We start from the raw sequence: 21,018 nt of genomic DNA, 5'->3' as shown, positions 1-21,018 counted from the left end.
AGAGTAGTGGCACACAAATGCAGACGATGCATCAATCACCTCATGCAACAGACGACTCCACAGTAACTCATGTGGCTCCTGTATAGAAGCATCGACTTCCATCGGTGATGTGCAGATTGGTACACCGACACCAGCTCAGGTTGGTAGTGTGTCGAGGTGGACACCAGAGCAAGATGAGGAGCCAAAGGTGTATTTGCGGAAGCGTTCCCTGTCTCAGATTGGTACTGTGCTGAGGTGGATAACAGAGCAGGAGGAGCATCTAAAGGTGTACTCACGAAAGCGAGGTGAGGGTGTTGCACATTAGGGGGAGCAACGAGATCCGCCACTAACGGAACAACATGATAGTAGTGATGTTATATCCATCTCTTCTGGCGGGGATCAAGAGGAAGGGTCAGTGGCCTTAAGGAGAACTACTCGAGCAACAGTAGGGATACCAGAGAAACGGTATGGATTCGATGACAATGATATTGGAAATTATGTTTCCTATGAAGCATTATCTCCAGCCCACAAAGCATTTGTTGCTTCTCTTCAGTCCGTGTCAATTCCGACTGACTGGAAGAAGGCAAAGGAGGACTCAAAGTGGCGAGTGGCCATGGTGGAAGAGCTGGAGTCTCTGTGTAAGAACAAGACATGGGTACTAACACCCCTTCCAACAAGAAAGAAGGCGGTTAGCTGCAAGTGGGTATACACTGTGAAGCAGAATCAGAAGGAAAGGTTGAAAGGTACAAAGCAGGGCTTGTGTCGAGGGGGTACAACCAGACATATGGCATTGACTACGATGAGACCTTTGCTCGAGTAGCAAAGATGAACACCGTGAGGATTCTAATCTCCCGTGCAACACATTTTGGGTGGCCTTTACACCAACTTGATGTGAATAATGCCTTCTTGCATGGGGACTTGAAGGAGGAGGTATACATGGATATTCCACCTGGGTTCTCAACTTCTGAGACTGCTGGCAAGGTATGCAGGCTAAAGAAAGCTCTTTATGGATTGAAACAGTCTCTAAGAGCTTGGTTTGACAAGTTTAGATAGGCTGTGTGTGACATGGGGTATGGACAATGCAATGGTGACAATACATTGTTTTATACACTCTAAAGAAAAAAATGACCATCCTTGAAGTTTATGTCGATGATATCATTATCACTAGCGATGATGACATAGAGATAGCAAGGTTAAAGGGGCGTTTGAGTAAGGCATTCGAAGTTAAAGATCTTGGTCGACTCAAGTAGTTCCTTGGTATAGAAGTGGCATGGTCTGAAAAAGGAATAGCTCTTTCTCAAAGAAAGTATACCCTGGATCTCCTCTGTGATGTTGGCATGTTGGGTTGTCGAGCTGCTTCAACCCCAATTGATCAAAATCATAAAGCGACTGCCCAATCAAGTGATCTAGTGGATAAAGAAAGATATCAGCGATTGGTGGGAAGACTGTTGTACTTGTGTCATACACGACCAGACATTGCATTTGCAGTAAGTGTTCTGAGCAGATATATGCATGAGCCTAGAAGTGGACATCTAGAGGTAGTATATAGAATCCCGAGATACTTGAAGGGTTCTCCTAGGAAGGGACTGATATACAAAAGTCATGGACATCTTGCTGTGGATGGTATTGTGATGCTGATTGGGCTAGCTGCTGCTACCTCTTGAGCACTGCGTTGGATTTCCCCGAAGAGCAGAGGATGATGCAGTAAAGTAGCGTAAGTATTTCTCTCAATTTTTGAGAACCAAGGTATCAATCCAGTAGGAGACCACGCACAAGTCCCTTGTACCTACACAAAACAATAGCAACTCGCAACCAACGCTTAGGGGTTGTCAATCCCTTCACGGTCACTTACCAGAGTGAGATCTGATAGAGATAATATTTTTGGTATTTTTGATAGATAGATGCAAAGTAAAAAGTAAAAGGCAAAGTAAAAACAAAGCAAGTAAATAAAGTGATATAGATTGATATGATGAGAATAGACCCGGGGGCCATAGGTTTCACTAGTGGCTTCTCTCAAGAGCATAAGTATTCTATGGTGGGTGAACAAATTACTGTTGAGCAATTGACAGAATTGAGCATAGTTATGAGTATATCTAGGCAATGATCATGTATATAGGCATCACGTCCAAAACAAGTAGATCGAAACGATTCTGCATCTACTACTATTACTCCACTCATCGACCGCTATCCAGCATGCATCTAGAGTATTAAGTAAAAACAGAGTAACGCCGTAAGCAAGATGACATGATGTAGAGGGATAAATTCATGCAATATGATAAAAACCCCATCTTGTTATCCTCGATGGCAACAATACAATACGTGCCTTGCAACTCTTTCTGTCACTGAGTAAGGACACTACAAGATTGAACCCAAAGCTAAGCACTTCTCCCATTGCAAGAACTACCAATCTAGTTGGCCAAACCAAAAAGATAATTCGAAGAGACTTGCAAAGATAACTCAATCATACATAAAAGAATTCAGAGAAGAATCAAATATTTTCCATAGATAATACTGGATCATAAACCCACAATTCATCGGTCTCAACAAACATACCGCAAAAAGAAGATTACATCGAATAGATCTCCACGAGAGAGGGGGAGAACATTGTATTGAGATCCAAAAAGAGAGAAGAAGCCATCTAGCTACTAGCTATGGACCCGAAGGTCTGAAGTAAACTACTCACACTTCATCGGAGGGGCTATGGTGATGATGTAGAAGCCCTCCATGGTGAATGCCCCCTCCGGTGGAGCTCCGGAATAGGCCCCAAGATGGGATCTCGTGGATACAGAAGGTTGCGGCGGTGGAATTAGGTTTTTGGCTCCTGTTTTGATCGTTCGGGGATACATAGGTACATATAGGAGGAAGGAGTACGTCGGTGGAGCTCCGAGGGGCCCACGAGGTAGGGGGGCGCGCCTAGGGGGGCGTGCCCTCCACCCTCGTGACCTCCTCGGAAGCTTCTTGGAGTAGGGTCCAAGTCTCCTGGATCACGTTCGGTTGGAAAATCACGATCCCGAAGTTTTCATTCCGTTTGGACTCCGTTTGATATTCTGTTTCTTCGAAATACTGAAAAAGGCAAAAAACAACAATTCTGGGCTGGGCCTCCGGTTAATAGGTTAGTCCCAAAAGTAATATAAAAGTGGAAAATAAAGCTCAGTATAATCCAAAACAGTAGATAAAGTAGCATGGAGCAATCAAAAATTATAGATACGTCGACGTATCAGGCATCCCCAAGCTTAATTCCTGCTCGTCCTCGAGTAGGTAAATGATAAAAAAAAGAATTTTTGATGCGAAGTGATACTTTGACATAATTTCAATGTAAGTCTTCTTAATTGTGATAGGAATATTCAGATCTGAAAGATTCAAGACAAAAGTTCATATTGACACAAAAATAATAATACTTTAAGCATACTAACCAAAGCAATCATGTCTTCTCAAAATAACATGGCCAAAGAAAGTTCATCCCTACAAAATCATATGGTTAGGCTATGCTTGATTTTCGTCACACAAAGATGTTCCCAACTTCTATACCCGTAATGACAAGCCAAGCAATTGTTTCATACTTAAATAATCTCAAACTTTTTCAACTTTCACGCAATACATGAGCGCGAGCCATGGATATAGCACTATGGGTGGAATAAAATATGATGATGGGGATTGTGTGGAGAAGACAAAAAAGGAGAAGGTCTCACATTGACGAGGCTAATCGATGTGCTATGGAGATGCCCATCAATTGATGTCAACATGAGAAGTAGGGATTGCCATGCAACGGATGCACTAGAGCTATGAATGCTCAACAAAAGAAAACTAGTGGGTGTGCATCCAACTCGCTTGCTCACAAAGACCTAGGGCATTTTGAGGAAGCCCATCATTGAAATATACAAGCCAAGTTCTATAATGAAAAATTCCCACTAGTATAAAAAGACAATTTATGAGACTCACTATCATGAAGATCTTGGTGCTACTTTGAAGCACAATATATGAGACTCACTACATGAAGAACAAAGTGCTACTCCCTCTGTAAACTAATATAAGAATGTTTAGATAACTAAAATAGTAATCTAAACGCTCTTATATTAGTTTACGGAGGGAGTACTTTGAAGCACAAGTATGGTAAAATGATAGTAGCATTGTCCCTTCTATCTTTTTCTCTCTCTTTTTTTTGTTTGGGCCTTTCTCTTTTTTTATGGCCTCTTTTTTTTCGACCGGAGTCTCATCCCGACTTATGGGGGAATTATAGTCTCCATCATCCTTTCCTCACTTGGGACAATGCTCTAATAATGATTATCATCACACTTTTATTGTTCTTACAACTCAACAATTACAACTCGATATTGAACATATAAAGGATGAGCTAGTGCGCCCAACTAGCGGTCGTTGCCACGTCTCCTTTTTTGCGTCATACTGTAGCAGCGCGGGGAGAGATAAGTCCCGAGCGCCCCATCTCCCCTCCTCTCGCTTTTCCACTTTCCCGTCACCTCCGCCATCGCCTCCTCCCCTCTCCTCTCTCTCTCCCGTCTCCTCCCTCTCAACCCTAGCCGCCACCACCCACCCTCTACTGCTCCACCATGCACCCACCTCCCCTCTGGATCAGGTGCAGGCCGGCCGATGCACGCAGGCGGCGGCGCTCCACTCGAGGGCAAAGGAAGGCAACGACGGCGGTGGCCGCCGTGGACACGCGCGGCTATGGTGAGCCCCTGCACCATCGCCCTCTCTCCTCTCCTCCATTACTCCCTTACCCATCTCTCTCCCCCGCAGACGTACCCCGCCACCAGGAGGCCGCCATGGAGGCCCGCCCCGAGCTCGGCTCGCCGCTCCTCCGGTGGATCCAGGTCGGGCGGATCCAACGAAGGAGCCCACCCATGGCACCGGTGGCTCTGGAGATGAGGGCTGCACAGAGGAAGAGGAGCAGCAGCAGCTTGAGGTCGTTAAGGGTTTGCCTCTACCTCCTTGTGATTTTCCTGGACATGGCATGTGCAGACCTCCCTTACCCATCTCTCTCCCCCGTGCGCCGCCTCGATCCGGACTTGGCAGGAGGAGGCCACAGTCGTCTTGCCGCCGCCGAGCCGCCAAGCAGTGAGCGAGAGATACAACGATGGCGAGGTCCCCTGCATCGATGAGTAGTCGCAGGGAGTCGTCGCCAAGTGCTCCGTCCGCGTCGCTGGAAACATGCTGCATGCTCGAGAATGCACGAGTGCCACCACGCGTCGCCCACACCCCTCCTCCGCTCGCTCTCGTCTCCGTCAGGTTGGTGAGCTTCTGCTTCCTCCTTGATCTTCCATCAATTTAGTACTACTACTGTACTGTGTGCTTGTGTTGTTTCTCTGAGGGGTATGGGTACTACTTGTGCTGCTGCTAGATGTGATGTTGTTGGGTGCTGCTGGTTCTGCTACTACCTGTGTTGGTTGATGTCATATCCGTTTATTTGTGAAACTGAAAACTCCTGTGAGTGGCAAGGATTGAGAAGGGTCTGAGCCAATGAGAAGTTTTATTTTCAGTTTTCATTTAAGAAGTAATGGAGGATATGCCATATGTTTAGTTGCTAACATTTACCTATGATGTATGTAGCTGATGTTCACTGCACTAAAGGGAGAGGACAAGAGTAAGAGAGCAAGAACAATAGATGATTCGGTTATTTGTGAAACTGATGGCTCTTGTGAGGAGCAAGGATAGAGAAGGCTATGAACCAATGAGATAAGTTTTATTTCCAGTTTTTCAATTAAGAAGTACTGGAGGATATGCCATATGTTTAGGTGCTAATATTTACATATGGTGTACGTAATAAGTTGTCTTGCTGGCCCTTTATGTGTATCGTTTGAAAAAACTACAGCAGATGAACATCATCTTTATCCAAATATCTTCAGATATAACTGACATCCCAGCAGCGCGTGGGAGCCGATGTCTTCGGCCAGAGCTGGGTCTCCTTGCCGGCGACCTTGCCATCACCAGCCTATCTGCAGGTATGATAGCTCCTCCTCCCCCTCTTTTCAAGGAGAGGTGCAGATCTGGAGATTAGCCAATGAGATATAGTTGCTTAATTTGCAGCTTTTTTGGTACAGTTTTGCAGGGATGGACATATGGATTGAATGGTACCCTCCTGAAATCTACACAGATGTCAGGTACCAAGAACTTAAATAAGAATGTCCCAACTCCTTTTTTCTTTGATTTCTTTTTGCAGAGATCCGCTTGCTGTTCATACTTCAACATTACCAGAGTTTAATGTACTATCTAGCACAAGTGTATGTGATGAAAGGAAATTATTGATTACTAAATATACATAGCTGCATGTATATGTATATCTAATTGGATTGTTGACTTGACGTGTGCAGATATGAGAAAGAAGAAATAGGGCAAAGGAAATTAGGTGCTCCTCTATCTCTCTCTCATTCACATTTTATTTTTCCTAATATGTGGATTTTCTAAACATGATGTGTGCAGATCGGAGAAAGAAGAGATGAAGAACAATTTTAATTGAAGAGTTGAAGAAGACTAAGGTGAATTTTAACCATCTTGCAAACCCAATTAAGTTTGCACTTGCATTTTGATAATATGATTTGTGTTGATGCAAGCACGAGTCCCCCTAAAGTGCTTGACCACCGGCCGGTTGCAGTGGATGTCAGCATCACCTAGCTGTGGCCATCCTGGGCGCCGAGAGAATTAGCTGAAAATCTTGCTGAGATCCAGGTCACGGGTCATTCCCATTCAGGTAAGCTTGCTATCTTATCGTTAGATTGCTTGACGGAACTAGGACAACATTTTGTGTAAGCTTGCCTTTCATTTGTGTTTTTCTTTGGTTATTTTTCTTTGAAAGCTTCTTTGATGAATTACCCATATGTGGGGACATTGCAGGTGGCTATGAAACTTGTTCCTAACGAAGATAAATTTATGGAGGTGGCTAGGGAACAGGAGGAGCAAGTTTAGCCTGGCAGGTGCTTCTCAGGTTCAATGGTTTCCAACAAGGGAGCGATATTCATGCTCTGCATCAAGGTCGTAGTGCTTTCTTCATGGGTTCGGCCTTTGCCATTAAGGTGAGGAATTGTAACACCCGGATGATTAAGCAACAGTGATCACCTCGGTTACTGTGGCTAACGTCACGTTGATTCGAACCCGGTCTACAAATAAATTCAAAACAAAACCAAAGATAAAAGGTTTCAAAAACTAAAACTAAAATGTTCGGGGGTTGTCTAAAATAGCAAACCTAATTATGGTGGGGTGCACAAAATTTTGTAAAATGTTTTGGCATTTTAATTAATCTAAAACAGAAAGTAAGAAAAGGGAAAAATATAAAAAAAGGAAAATAAAACAAAAGAGGTGGGGGGAAGGAACCCCCACTGGCCCATCTGGGCCAGCCCTTCCCCACCTGGCCCAGCCAGCCCCCCCGAACCCCCCACCTGGCCCCCTCACCCCTGGCCCAGCCCCCTACCCTGGGCCGGCCCAGCCGGCCGGCCACTTAGCCCTCCCGCGGCTAGAAACCCTAGCCGCCCCACCTCACTCGCCCCCACTCGCCCCCCCCCCCGCCCCGATCCCCTTTCCCCTGCCCCCGCCCCGATCCAGATCGGGGGCGAGACCCCCGTCGCACCCCTCATCGCCGGCGGCCCCCGCCGCCCCAACCGGTCACCTCCACCCCCCCTCCTCCTTTCCACCGCCCGGACCCCCTCCTCCCCTCTGTCGCCCCCACGCGCGGGGCACCCGCCACCGCGGGGTCAACCCCGGCCTCCCCCGCCTCACCGGACGCCCTCCCCGACGCCGGTGACCGCTTCCCCGCCCGCCTCCTCGCCGGACGTCAGCGAGCTCCACCGCGCCCGCCCCCCTAGACCCTACGGGCCCCGCTGTGAGCTTCACATCTCCCCCCCCCTTCGCTCCCCTCTCCCCTCCCGCGCGCCACCATAGCCCCGCGCCCCGTCGCCGGCTCCGGCCATCCGCGGCCAACGCCCCCGCCGCACCACGGCGGCCGTCGACTCCCGCACCACCTCTCGCCGCGGCGGCCGCCCCGACCACCACCGCGGCCCCGCACGGCGCTCGCCCCACTCCTCCCTGCCGCTCCGGCCGCTGCCGGCCCCGTCCACCGCTCGGTCGCCTCGCCGGCGCCGCTCGCAGCCCGGCCAACCTTACTGTGGCTGCGGCCCCTCTGGCCGTCGTCGTGGCCTCGGCCTCCCCCGCTGCGCCCCATTCGGGCGCTCAACTGCGCCTCTCCCCGTTCGCCCGCCCCGGTTGGGCTGGGTCCCTGACCAGTGGGGTCGGCCCCACTGTTAAAACGAAAAAAAAGAAGGGAAAACTAAATGTTAAAAATAATAATTAAAATATTAATTAATTAATTAATTAATTAGAGAATTAATTAACTTAATTAAATCAGATTAGATTTAACCTAATCACTAATTAAAGCTAATTAACCACTGTTAATTAAATCTGATTAGGTTAATTAGATAACAGAGAATGACATGCGGGACCCACCTGTCAGGGTTGACTCAGTCAACCCTGTTGACTGCTGACGTCAGCATGACATCATTCTGACGTCATAAATACATTTTTTTCGAATTAATTAATTAATTAATTAAATTCCAGAAATTAATAAAATCTTTTAAAAATCATATCTTTTAATCCGTAACTCGGATTAAAATATTTTCAACATGAAAGTTGCTCAGAACGACGAGACGAATCCGGATACGCAGTCCGTTCGTCAGCCACACACCCCTAACCTATCGAACCTGCAACTTTTCCCCTCCGGCTCCTCTGCCCGAAAACACGAAACACCGGGAATACTTTCCCGGATGTTTTCCCCCTTCCACCGGTATCACCTATTACCGCGTTAGGGCACACCGAACACCGCGTATTGCCTTGTTATATTTTGTGATGCTTTGTTTGCTCTGTATTCATTATTTCTTCCCCCTCTTCTCTCCGGTAGACTACGAGATCGACGCTGCTGCTGGCCAGTTCGACTACGGAGTTGACGACCCCTCTCTCTTGCCAGAGCAACCAGGCAAGCCCCCCCCCTTGATCACCAGATATCGCCTATTCTCCTCTATACTGCTTGCATTAGAGTAGTGTAGCATGTTACTGCTTTCGTTAATCCTATTCTGATGCATAGCCTGACATTGTCGCTACATCTGTTGATACCTTACCTGCAATCCTAAATGCTTAGTATAGGATGCTAGTGTTCCATCAGTGGCCATACACTCTTGTCCGTCTGCCATGCTATACTACTGGGCTGTGATCACTTCGGGAGGTGATCACGGGCATATACTATATACTTTACACTGTTACATTACCTGTGATACTGTTCGGAGTTGGGGGCTGAAGGGGCAGGTGGCTCCATCCCGGTAGAGGTGGGCCTGGGTTCCCGACGGCCCTCGACTGTTACTTTGTGGCGGAGCGATAGGGCAGGTTGAGACCACCTAGGAGACAGGTGGGCCTGGCCCTGTTCGGCGTTCGCGGATACTTAACACGCTTAACGAGATCTTGGTATTTGATCTGAGTCTGGCTACGAGCCTATACGCACTAACCATCTACGTGGGAGTAGTTATGGGTATCCCGACGTCGTGGTATCAGCCGAAGCACTTCAGACGTCAGCGACGGAGCGGCGCGCGCCGAATTGGACTGGAACGCCACTAGGCTAGGTCTGCTTTCGGCCGCCCTCGCAACGTGCAGGTGTGCTCAGGGCGATGGGCCCAGACCCCTGCGCGCTTAGGTTTAGACCGGCGTGCTGGCCTCTCTGTTGTGCCTAGGTGGGGCTGCGACGTGTTGATCTTCCGAGGCCGGGCATGACCCAGGAAAGTGTGTCCGGCCAAATGGGATCGAGCGTGTTGGGTTATGTGGTGCACCCCTGCAGGGAAGTTAATCTATTCGAATAGCCGTGATCTTCGGTAACAGGACGACTTGGAGTTGTACCTTGACCTTATGACAACTAGAACCGGATACTTAATAAAACACACCCTTCCAAGTTCCACAGACAACCCGGTGATCGCTTTTCCGCAGGGCGACGAGGAGAGGATCGCTGGGTAGGATTATGCTATGCGATGCTACGTGGAGATGCTACTTGAGATGCTACTTGGAGACACTACTTGAAGATGCTACTTGGAGGACTTCAATCTACTCTCTCCTACATGCTGCAAGATGGAGGCTGCCAGAAGCGTAGTCTTCGACAGGATTAGCTATCCCCCTCTTATTCTGGCATTCTGCAGTTCAGTCCACTGATATGGCCTCCTTACACATATACCCATGCATATGTAGTGTAGTTCCTTGCTTGCGAGTACTTTGGATGAGTACTCACGGTTGCTTTCTCCCCCCTTTTTTCCCCTTTCCTTCTTCCTGGTTGTCGCAACCAGATGCTGGAGTCCAGGAGCCAGACGTCACCGTCGACGACGACCCCTACTACACCGGAGGTGCCTACTACTACGTGCTGCCCGCTGACGACGACCTGGAGTAGTTTAGGAGGATCCCAGGCAGGAGGCCTGCGCCTCTTTCGATCTGTATCCCAGTTTGTGCTAGCATTCTTAAGGCAACTTGTTTAACTTATGTCTGTACTCAGATATTGTTGCTTCCGCTGACTCGTCTATGATCGAGCACTTGTATTCGAGCCCCCGAGGCCCCTGGCTTGTATTATGATGCTTGTATGACTTATTTTATTTGTAGAGTTGTGTTGTGATATCTTCCCGTGAGTCCCTGATCTTGATCGTACACATTTGCGTGCATGATTAGTGTACGATTGAATCGGGGGCGTCACAAGTTGGTATCAGAGCCAACTGCCTGTAGGAATCCCCCTTCCACACTCCTTGGCCGAAGTCGAGTCTAGACATTGCAAAACTTTTACTAACTTGGCTGTGTGCCTTACGGGCCCACGTCGCCATTGGGTGGTACTAGGATCTTTTACTCCTCGACCTTTACTCTGGGACTCTGATCTCTCTTCTATTCGGGTTAAATGAATTTTGCTAAATCTAACATTAGGATCTCGTTATCACTTTCACCCGGAGAGCCCCTTATTACTGATGATCGTCTGCTGCACATGAAGACCCTGAAGATACTTTCCGCTGTTAACCCGAGAACTTGTGTTCATCGCGTTTGCAATTCCCCTTCCACCGTCAACCATTATGGGTAACTACTTACAGTTGTTATTCTTATGTCATCCCCAGTGGTCTTGTTATTACAAGATGCCCTAAATTACTCCCCGTTGTTCCGAAAATCCTTTAAGCTTACTGCCCTGCAGTTCTTTACCACATGAATATCCCTACTGAAAATTCCTCGCACTTATTGAGTATCTATCATCCCCCGTTGTTCGTATGCTTCATAAGATACTCTGAAATACTATCCGACCTTCTGAGCATCCTCTTCAAACTACTGCTCTGCAAATACTTGTATGCTTACATTATGGATGTTCCCATGTCACTAGCAATATTCACTAGTATCTTTTGACACCGTCATTTTGATCATATTGATTCAACATGTGTGCGAACGCACACAATCATCTATCAAGCCTTCTAAATTATCTTTCTGGCTTAGACGTCAATTTTGAAAATGAGCTGGTTCCCGACCAAACTATTTGACGTCAATTGTGCCTCTGGTCTATACAACTTATCCATCCTTGATCAGAGCGTCTGCTTCTGATCCTTTGATTTGGAAATCATAATTCCTTTGTTATCTAAGCATCAAATTATTCTGATGTTCTACAATATGATGCTCGTGCATTCTTTCTTCCTCTGATGGAGTACCGACACTCACATCAGCTCCGTTGTGGATCACCCGATCCATTGTTGGATTGTTATCCGACAGTGTCCTTCATACTCAATCACCTTGTGAGTTCTTCCCCTGATACAAATTCCGTTTGGTAAATTGTATCATCTGCTTGGCCAACCATGCTCTGCTTTCGAGCTGGTGGTATTTACTATTGAAGTTTGTGGTATATATTTCCACGATACCCTGGCGGGTTGAACCTATGCCTTCCTTTATATGTGTGAACTCGGGAGTTCTCACGAGTCATACTCATCTGGTATTTCACCATGTCAAACTTTCAACACTAATACCTTTATCAAAGCGAGAAGTGAATGGAAGGTTATAGATTGAAGAAGTGGGAGTCGACCTTGAACCTTGCGTTCATGCCCATGGACACGATGTATAACTTATCATGGAAGCTGCTCGTAAAAATAGTTACCCCCTTGTTATAGGTTCATCTTGTACCCGTGGTTCGATCATTTATGATCGTGGTTTTTGACCATGTTCTCCTTTAAATACCATTTCTCGTGCAAGTTTAAGCACTGGTCTTATGTAGAGTAATACCCTAGTCCAACCTCTACTTTGATTTGTCGTCGAGTATTACCCCCTGGTATCTCGAAATTATCATGGAACTGCAGAACTTCTTATGAATTCTTCATCAAGTACTACATTCTCATGGATTCCAATTTTTCACGGGCTCTGAGTTATTGAACACTCAAGAACACCGATATGGAACCGAGTCTGCACTATGGTTCAACAACTTTTGATAATCTTCTTTATGTACGAGTTTGTACCCGATCGCGTCATTTCTAGCCTGTTCGGCTACATCCTTACCATGCTAATTTTAATTGTGCTACTTGGTCCTTTCCGGAGCACAATTTCGATGATGGGCTAAGCTTACGTCGATCTTCCTTGTCTTATCGTCTCACCTCAAACAACAAACTTGATTTCAAGTTTGTGACGTACCCATGGTTCCAATAATCTTTCGCTTCATCATTCGTTTGACTTGATGTCATCGCCGACCGATTACATCTCCATGAAACCTCTCGACAAAAATTGTCATGATCATCGTCAACATTTCGAGCTCTTTAAGGATATCAATTGAATTCCTGATGAGAAATACCATCCTTGCCCTCGATGATTTGTGTTATCATCGACCACTCGATTGCCTTCCGTTCAACACAAACTTGTTCGTGTTTTGTGTTATACCTTGAGATCCTTGCTATCCAGCATTTGTTCTCCTTTACCTTGGAGTATTGCCATCTTTTATGTCAAGAATGTTGTGAGAATTTCACCACCTCTTAAGAATTCTTGGTATCGTGATACTTCTCACCATCACCATTCTTTCTTGGTCCTCGTGTTGATTCCAACCGGGGTACCAACAAGTGAACGGTGTTGTTTGGATTCTGCACTTCTAGCAACCCTATTGCTTTGAAGTTAATGGTCGGTCGTTCGTTCTTAAACTATTGATTATTGAATCACCATTCAAACATTGGTCGTGCAACCCAACCCATATTTTGGGCGCACCTTTCAACCAATGTTTAATTGTGTATGTTTCCGTGAGCATACTTCCTTATATCATTTGATCTGACAAATGTTATCTCCTTGTTCACTTAATTGTGGAAATCCATCTTTTGGAAATCTCGATGAATTGCCGTTGAGTTCACCAGACACCTCTTTGTCCTCTCCTTGGATTAATGATGAACTCTTGTTAACGGAAATCACTTCATAGTTCATTTCCCGAGAATCTTACAATGTCATTTCGTTGATATGTGCCGCAGCTTTTCTTCTCGGACATCCTGAGTCTGAGGTATCCTGACACCAACCGGATCTGAATCTCGGTCAGATATGATGGTTGGGACACATCTCCAAGAGTAGTAACATTGATCTCTACGTGACCCGGTAACATGATGTCATGCCTAGCACCCCCCCTGGGTGGAGGACCTATCGTTATAATTTCTTTTGCAAGGACAACCTTTCTTCCTGGAGGAAATTGTAAGACTTATTCTACAAGTTATTCCTGATGGATCCTTCGTGTTTCCAAAGTCTGATCTTCACCTGAAGGCCATGTCAATGTTATCTCGAAGCATGTCAATGGTACTCCGATTTTCAACAGGAACATTTGAAGCACGATGCTAAATTTTATTTATCATTTATCCTATCACCGTTATATGGGTAATATCATGAGAATCCCCCCCCTTACCTAAAGAGTTTTCTACATTATATCCTGTCTTGGATATCATGCTCTGCTTGTCCTTGGGAAGGATATACCCCCTGAAATATGTGATTAAACACATTTTCCTTGTCTTTGTTTTGTGTAATTTGATAACCTTATTTCCTTTCCGTTGTTTGGTTTAACCTTTCTTGTGATCTATATAACCTAAGCAGTAATAATTCACTGCGTAGGTAAACACCTCGGTGTACAACTCTGACAGTGAGACCCTGTTTCTATTGTTGATGACATTTCGGTAACCGCCGATGGATGAGAACTTTGCCTCTTGGCCCGCCTCGTTCAACGAGCAGGAAAATAGTTCTCTTCGTCCCTCGCTCTTGGTATCGACGTTGTCGCCGACATAATCGACAGGCTACCCCCCTGACATGCCTTGCTTGCATGATCACGCAAGATGTCTCCGCCCTTCCTACTTCTAACCCACATGGTGGGCCCATAACCCACAGTTCCACAGGATCGAAACCTGACTCTCTTGCACCCCCTCTTCCCAAGGTTGTTCCTTGCGTGTGGACTCGTATGTAATTCACGGGCCACCGTCATAGTGATCTATTATGGTATCAGACGCGATACTTACTCTCGCTACTCTGAACCCCTTTCTCACCCGCTTGGAGCCTATTATGGTACCTTCGTACCTTACTCTCGAGGTATTTCATATGTTCAACTCGAGAGATAATCTTATACTAATTCATGGGTTAGCCCTAGATTGTTTCCCTTAAAAGCTTTATGTCGTAGTGAGCTGCCCCTTATCTTTCGTAAGTACGATGGAGTTCCTGAAGAAATGATGACCAGTCTATCATGACGCATCGGAATAAAGGATTGAAGACATCAACGAAAGGGATTAACTTCTTCGAGAAGATCCGTTAGATTATCGTAACCAGACCTTTCCCCCCTTGCTCCCCTCTTAAATCTCGGGACGAGATTTCTTGTAGTGGAGGAGATTTGTAACACCCGGATGATTAAGCAACAGTGATCACCTCGGTTACTGTGGCTAACCTCACGTTGATTCGAACCCGGTCTACAAATAAATTCAAAACAAAACCAAAGATAAAAGGTTTCAAAAACTAAAACTAAAATGTTCGGGGGTTGTCTAAAATAGCAAACCTAATTATGGTGGGGTGCACAAAATTTTGTAAAATGTTTTGGCATTTTAATTAATCTAAAACAGAAAGTAAGAAAAGGGAAAAATATAAAAAAAGGAAAATAAAACAAAAGAGGTGGGGGGAAGGAACCCCCACTGGCCCATCTGGGCCAGCCCTTCCCCACCTGGCCCAGCCAGCCCCCCCCGAACCCCCCACCTGGCCCCCTCACCCCTGGCCCAGCCCCCTACCCTGGGCCGGCCCAGCCGGCCGGCCACTTAGCCCTCCCGCGGCTAGAAACCCTAGCCGCCCCACCTCACTCGCCCCCACTCGCCCCCCCGCCCCGATCCCCTTTCCCCTGCCCCCGCCCCGATCCAGATCGGGGGCGAGACCCCCGTCGCACCCCTCATCGCCGGCGGCCCCCGCCGCCCCAACCGGTCACCTCCACCCCCCCTCCTCCTCTCCACCGCCCGGACCCCCTCCTCCCCTCCGTCGCCCCCACGCGCGGGGCACCCGCCACCGCGGGGTCAACCCCGGCCTCCCCCGCCTCACCGGACGCCCTCCCCCGACGCCGGCGACCGCTTCCCCGCCCGCCTCCTCGCCGGACGTCAGCGAGCTCCACCGCGCCCGCCCCCCTAGACCCTACGGGCCCTGCTGTGAGCTTCACATCTCCCCCCCCCTTCGCTCCCCTCTCCCCTCCCGCGCGCCACCATAGCCCCGCGCCCCGTCGCCGGCTTCGGCCATCCGCGGCCAACGCCCCCGCCGCACCACGGCGGCCGTCGACTCCCGCACCACCTCTCGCCGCGGCGGCCGCCCCGACCACCACCGCGGCCCCGCACGGCGCTCGCCCCACTCCTCCCTGCCGCTCCGGCCGCTGCCGGCCCCGTCCATCGCTCGGTCGCCTCGCCGGTGCCGCTCGCAGCCCGGCCAACCTCACTGTGGCTGCGGCCCCTCCGGCCGTCGTCGTGGCCTCGGCCTCCCCCGCTGCGCCCCATTCGGGCGCTCAACTGCGCCTCTCCCCGTTCGCCCGCCCCGGTTGGGCTGGGTCCCTGACCAGTGGGGTCGGCCCCACTGTTAAAACGAAAAAAAAGGGAAAACTAAATGTTAAAAATAATAATTAAAATATTAATTAATTAATTAATTAATTAGAGAATTAATTAACTTAATTAAATCAGATTAGATTTAACCTAATCACTAATTAAAGCTAATTAACCACTGTTAATTAAATCTGATTAGGTTAATTAGATAACAGAGAATGACATGCGGGACCCACCTGTCTGGGTTGACTCAGTCAACCCTGTTGACTGCTGACGTCAGCATGACATCATTCTGACGTCATAAATACATTTTTTTCGAATTAATTAATTAATTAATTAAATTCCAGAAATTAATAAAATCTTTTAAAAATCATATCTTTTAATCCGTAACTCGGATTAAAATATTTTCAACATGAAAGTTGCTCAGAACGACGAGACGAATCCGGATACGCAGTCCGTTCGTCAGCCACACACCCCTAACCTATCGAACCTGCAACTTTTCCCCTCCGGCTCCTCTGCCCGAAAACACGAAACACCGGGAATACTTTCCCGGATGTTTTCCCCCTTCCACCGGTATCACCTATTACCGCGTTAGGGCACACCGAACACCGCGTATTGCCTTGTTATATTTTGTGATGCTTTGTTTGCTCTGTATTCATTATTTCTTCCCCCTCTTCTCTCCGGTAGACTACGAGACCGACGCTGCTGCTGGCCAGTTCGACTACGGAGTTGACGACCCCTCTCTCTTGCCAGAGCAACCAGGCAAGCCCCCCCCTTGATCACCAGATATCGCCTATTCTCCTCTATACTGCTTGCATTAGAGTAGTGTAGCATGTTACTGCTTTCGTTAATCCTATTCTGATGCATAGCCTGACATTGTCGCTACATCTGTTGATACCTTACCTGCAATCCTAAATGCTTAGTATAGGATGCTAGTGTTCCATCAGTGGCCATACACTCTTGTCCGTCTGCCATGCTATACTACTGGGCTGTGATCACTTCGGGAGGTGATCACGGGCATATACTATATACTTTACATTGTTACATTACCTGTGATACTGTTCGGAGTTGGGGGCTGAAGGGGCAGGTGGCTCCATCCCGGTAGAGGTGGGCCTGGGTTCCCGACGGCCCTCGACTGTTACTTTGTGGCGGAGCGACAGGGCAGGTTGAGACCACCTAGGAGACAGGTGGGCCTGGCCCTATTCGGCGTTCGCGGATACTTAACACGCTTAACGAGATCTTGGTATTTGATCTGAGTCTGGCTACGAGCCTATACGCACTAACCATCTACGTGGGAGTAGTTATGGGTATCCCGACGTCGTGGTATCAGCCGAAGCACTTCAGACGTCAGCGACGGAGCGGCGCGCGCCGAATTGGACTGGAACGCCACTAGGCTAGGTCTGCTTTCGGCCGCCCTCGCAACGTGCAGGTGTGCTCAGGGCGATGGGCCCAGACCCCTGCGCGCTTAGGTTTAGACCGGCGTGCTGGCCTCTCTGTTGTGCCTAGGTGGGGCTGCGACGTGTTGATCTTCCGAGGCCGGGCATGACCCAGGAAAGTGTGTCCGGCCAAATGGGATCGAGCGTGTTGGGTTATGTGGTGCACCCCTGCAGGGAAGTTAATCTATTCGAATAGCCGTGATCTTCGGTAACAGGACGACTTGGAGTTGTACCTTGACCTTATGACAACTAGAACCGGATACTTAATAAAACACACCCTTCCAAGTTCCACAGACAACCCGGTGATCGCTTTTCCGCAGGGCGACGAGGAGAGGATCGCCGGGTAGGATTATGCTATGCGATGCTACGTGGAGATGCTACTTGAGATGCTACTTGGAGACACTACTTGAAGATGCTACTTGGAGGACTTCAATCTACTCTCTCCTACATGCTGCAAGACGGAGGCTGCCAGAAGCGTAGTCTTCGACAGGATTAGCTATCCCCCTCTTATTCTGGCATTCTGCAGTTCAGTCCACTGATATGGCCTCCTTACACATATACCCATGCATATGTAGTGTAGTTCCTTGCTTGCGAGTACTTTGGATGAGTACTCACGGTTGCTTTCTCCCCCCCTTTTTTCCCCTTTCCTTCTTCCTGGTTGTCGCAACCAGATGCTGGAGTCCAGGAGCCAGACGTCACCGTCGACGACGACCCCTACTACACCGGAGGTGCCTACTACTACGTGCTGCCCGCTGACGACGACCTGGAGTAGTTTAGGAGGATCCCAGGCAGGAGGCCTGCGCCTCTTTCGATCTGTATCCCAGTTTGTGCTAGCCTTCTTAAGGCAACTTGTTTAACTTATGTCTGTACTCAGATATTGTTGCTTCCGCTGACTCGTCTATGATCGAGCACTTGTATTCGAGCCCCCGAGGCCCCTGGCTTGTATTATGATGCTTGTATGACTTATTTTATTTGTAGAGTTGTGTTGTGATATCTTCCCGTGAGTCCCTGATCTTGATCGTACACATTTGCGTGCATGATTAGTGTACGATTGAATCGGGGGCGTCATAGGAATGTATATTTCTGTTCTATCTAATGTCTCCTGCTCCTGCTTCAGTATCAATGATCTCTCTGGACTGATTGTTTGACAATGACTGTCATGTACTCCCTCTGTTCCTATATATAAGTCTTTTTATTGATTCCAATGCGGACTACAAAGACGAAACTGACTTTTCTGATCTGTTCTACACAGATGTTTTCAATCGCTGTTCGCTATAGATACTTTTTTGGTTGCATAGGCATACATGGTTCCATGAGGAGATTACCTACACTGTTCTCTTTTATAGATGCCTGATTAGCTGCGAAGTCATATATGGTCTTATCAGTAGTTTTTTGATTTGTGGGTTTACGCATTTTCCCTGGGAATGTTTGTGTGTGTGATCACTTGCTTGCTATAAGTTTTTTACTCCGCACCGGGTGATCAATTAGTGTTTGCAATTAGTTTGGCATATATTATCACGTAAAGCCTGTCAGTGAAATAGGGTTATACAAAAACTATCTATGAATAATAATAATAATAATAATAATAATAATAATAATAATAATAATAATAGTAATAATAATAATATTTAAGTGGATCCTTGCAATTCTGCTTTACTACCGTAAAATATCCTAGCCGGGTCTGCGCCCTCTTTTTACGGAGGGCTTGAAAGTGGTAGAGAAGATCAAAAGAAGAAGAATATATCCTTTTTTTGTGCTTCTGCCCGCGCCTTGTATATGATTTTGCAGATCAAAATATAGATGTTGTTGATCGGATAAGTAAAGGCAAGGAGCTATCTGAGTCAGTATGTAGTGCATCCATGTTTTCTTATACCGATGATTCTGAAGCAGTTAAATTGATATGATCGCTTCACTCCTCTCCTATGCTCCTTTAGTCTATTTATTCCTAGACCATATGTTTTTCTTTTCTTAAAACCTTGAAGTATTAAGATGTTAGGGTAAATTCTTTCACAAATTGTATGTCGTGTTCCTTAAAAATAGTGTACTACTATGTTAGTGGATCACTTGTTTAAGTTCTAGCAGCACCAAGTGTCGTCTAACAACATATCCACACTAATTGCTTGGTGTGGCAACTTGCTCCTTTTTATTTATTAGTTGTTTGAGGATTTTTTTTGGGGGGGGGGGACTTTGTTCCTTTTTATTTCTCTCGAATGGGAGCGACTACAATAGAAGAAGGGTCACGGTTGCAAAAATAGAAAAACCATGTCCGAGCCATCTGATCCTGGATGAAGGCCCAGATTCTTGTGGGTGGATCAGAAAACACATGTACTACATCAAGGTTTTACTTTGTCATCTACGATTTAGCAAACGCACTTGAATTGCATTCTTAATTGGTCAATACATACATGATCAAGATTAGAGAACATTGTTCTCCTATTTCTTTCCTTGTAATGTAAACTATTTTTTTTCCTTGTATTTGTAGATGCATGATGCTCTGACAAGTAGAAGCATCAGGACTACAGACAGATAGAAGAAGCTTTTATCAATGTCTCCCCTTTCTGACAATTGAGAGAATTTCTATGCAAGATAAATTTAACTCTGTTCTTGATCATGAATCTTTACGTGTCTGTGCTCAACTGAATCGTGTTTGCTTGGTGTGATCTCTCCAAGAACAAGAATCTTGATGAGCAAGAAGTAGTATAACTGGCGGGAAATGCTAGAGCTTTTTGGTTATGTACCATCAAGATAATATGGCTTATCATTTTAAATAGCAATGCCTGATGAGTGTTGATCATATTAATCCTTAATACTCTGTCTTGCTGGTCGTGTACTAAAAATGGCACTTCCATGTCTAATGAAGATATGTGTGCTTGTGATATGCTCAATCTGGGATGGTCCAGTTTGATGTTTACTTATGCTTTATAAATAGGAGGCAGTGGGGGAAAGAGCTATAGAAGAATATACCTTGCTATCACTCCTAATTTTGTGACTTATTTCCATATGTTTTATTTTTAGTTTACATATTTTAATGCACACTCTTTCAATACATCGCTTACACTCGGCCTTTGCGCCATTGGCGCAACGAGTCATCTAGTTTAGAACAAAGGATGACTCTATATGAATGCCTCCGGCGGTGTACCGGGATGGTGCAATGAATCAAGAGTGACACATATGGAAAATAATGCATGGTGGCTTTGCCACAAATACGATGTCAACTACATGATCATGCGATGGCAATATGACAAAAGTAATGTATGTCATGATGATGATGATGGAAGTTGCATGGCAATATATCTCGGAATGGCTATGGAAATGCCATGATAGGTAGGTATGGTGGTTGTTTTGAGGAAGATATAAGGAGGTTTATGTGTGATAGAGGGAATCGTATCATGGGGTTTGGATGCACCGGCGAAGTTTGCACCAACTCTCAAGGTGAGAAAGGGCAATGCACGGTACCGAAGAGGCTAGCAAAGGTGAAAAGGTGAGAGTGCGTATAATCCATGAACTCAACATTAGTCAAAAGAACTCATATACTTATTGCAAAAATTTTAGAAGCCATC

General features: G+C 46.7%; 1 long non-coding RNA gene across 5 annotated transcripts; it reads left to right on the top strand.

Annotated features, from left to right (window-relative positions):
* Positions 1-4,410: 4,410 nt before the first annotated feature.
* LOC123137221 (uncharacterized) lies at positions 4,411-20,189 on the top strand. Of its 5 annotated transcripts, none has more exons than XR_006467912.1 (10): positions 4,411-4,665; positions 4,735-4,900; positions 5,011-5,223; positions 5,545-5,936; positions 6,036-6,095; positions 6,306-6,340; positions 6,415-6,470; positions 6,546-6,682; positions 6,826-7,004; positions 19,941-20,189. It is a non-coding gene; the product is annotated as an uncharacterized lncRNA (long non-coding RNA). The 5 variants fall into 5 exon arrangements; XR_006467913.1 differs by lacking the exon at positions 19,941-20,189 and adding an exon at positions 16,710-16,769; XR_006467915.1 differs by lacking the exon at positions 19,941-20,189 and adding an exon at positions 10,299-10,317.
* Positions 20,190-21,018: the final 829 nt, after the last annotated feature.

The sequence above is a fragment of the Triticum aestivum genome, chromosome 6B (assembly GCF_018294505.1).
Source record: "Triticum aestivum cultivar Chinese Spring chromosome 6B, IWGSC CS RefSeq v2.1, whole genome shotgun sequence".
Lineage (NCBI taxonomy): Eukaryota > Viridiplantae > Streptophyta > Magnoliopsida > Poales > Poaceae > Triticum > Triticum aestivum.
The sequence above is the reverse complement of the archived record's forward strand: the minus strand, read 5'-3'. Positions and strand labels throughout refer to the sequence as shown.